Here is a 1,546-nt window from a genome sequence, read left to right on the forward strand (position 1 = left end):
CAGCTGAAAGTGATCTGTCAATCTTCATTTTTCAAACACTTTGCCAGGACCATTGTGAGGTACTATCCCTTTAAAGCTCTTTTCATATGGAGAAGTTTAGGGCTAGAAAGCATAGAAAAAGAACTTTTGTGAAAGAAAAAGAAAAAAATTTGATAAAGGATGGAAGATTTTATCACTGTTATAGATGAATGGTTTGATATTTAAAAGGAGCAGGAAAAGGAATTTTAAACTTTGGCTAAAAAACCGGAAATAATTGTATGAACTATCCACTTTCAGATAGAATTTGAGCAGTTTTGATTAGAAAAGGAACTGTGGTATGAATATAAAGACTCAAATTGCCATGTAAAAGATATTAGATGATGCCTGATTTTTATGTGAACAGTTTGATAGTTTGAAAAGGGGCAGAGAAAGAACTTTTATTTATTAAACCTAGAAAATTGTGGGTATAAAGAAACAGTTCAAGGACATAAAATGATATGGAGGGCCATTTAAAAGCTGCAGGTCATTATGGTCCCTCCATTCATTTGCTTATAATTGGTTTATGACTATAGAGAGTAAAACTAAAGAAGAAGGAGAAGAAGAAAGAGGAGGAGGAGGAGGAGGAGGAGGAGAGAAATCATATAATCATTTGGAGACTGAGGAATGATTGTGAAAAAGAACTGTTGATTTCTTAGAGGAAATTTGGTGAGTTGTTACCTTCTAAGTGAAAGGTGAATCTCTGAGCCAGCAGGGTATGATTTAAGCCATGGAAAGCATAAGAGATGGGGAGGAGGCTGAGGCTGAAGACTGATCAGAAGAGAGGAAAGCAGGGAGCCCAAAGCAGTTTGTTTGAGCTCTTTGAAAAGACCAACTGTGAGAATAGCCGGCTGACAAGGTTTTGGCTGCCAGTTCCTGATTGGCTGAATAAAGGCTGCCATTCCAGCTATAGCCCTTCGATGCTTTCTAAAGCCTCCAGAAGTACTTGTTGCCTTTTTCTACCCTGTTCTGGTTTGAGAGGGAAAAGCAGGAAAGGGGAAGTAGATATTGCTGCTACTTTGTTGTAGAAAAAAAAGAGCTGGTTGGGCTTATTTTGCCTTGTTTTGAGTCCTATGTAAGAGGAAGAAATGGCTGGTCTGTTCTGTATAGTCCAGTAATAGCCAGTCTGATGAACTTTGTGGTTCTCTGGCTTAAAGAGAAATGCTATTCACATTAAGAGGCAACATTTCCCAAATGTACTGAAGAGCTTACAAATGCTGTGTAGTGAAGAAAAGAGGATCTCTCCAGTTGGAGAGCTGTGAAGACTGAAAGGCAAACAGTTGGTAGAGAAGCAGTTTCATTTGGTACAGATTATGCTGAATAGACCAATGACTTCAAAACTAGGTTCCTTTAAGTTTGTCCTGACTCTCCTCTACAGACATTGAATGCATTGTTGGGAGAGTGTGATCTATGTTTTTGTCTGGATTGTGATGTATTTGTTATTTATGTACTTGATTTAATATATGATGTACTCGGGATGGCATTATTATATTTTTGCCTTGTTAAGTAAATGGTTATATCTAAGATCTAA

This window comes from Dromiciops gliroides, chromosome 1 (genome assembly GCF_019393635.1).
Source record: "Dromiciops gliroides isolate mDroGli1 chromosome 1, mDroGli1.pri, whole genome shotgun sequence".
In the NCBI taxonomy this organism is placed as follows: Eukaryota; Metazoa; Chordata; class Mammalia; order Microbiotheria; family Microbiotheriidae; genus Dromiciops; species Dromiciops gliroides.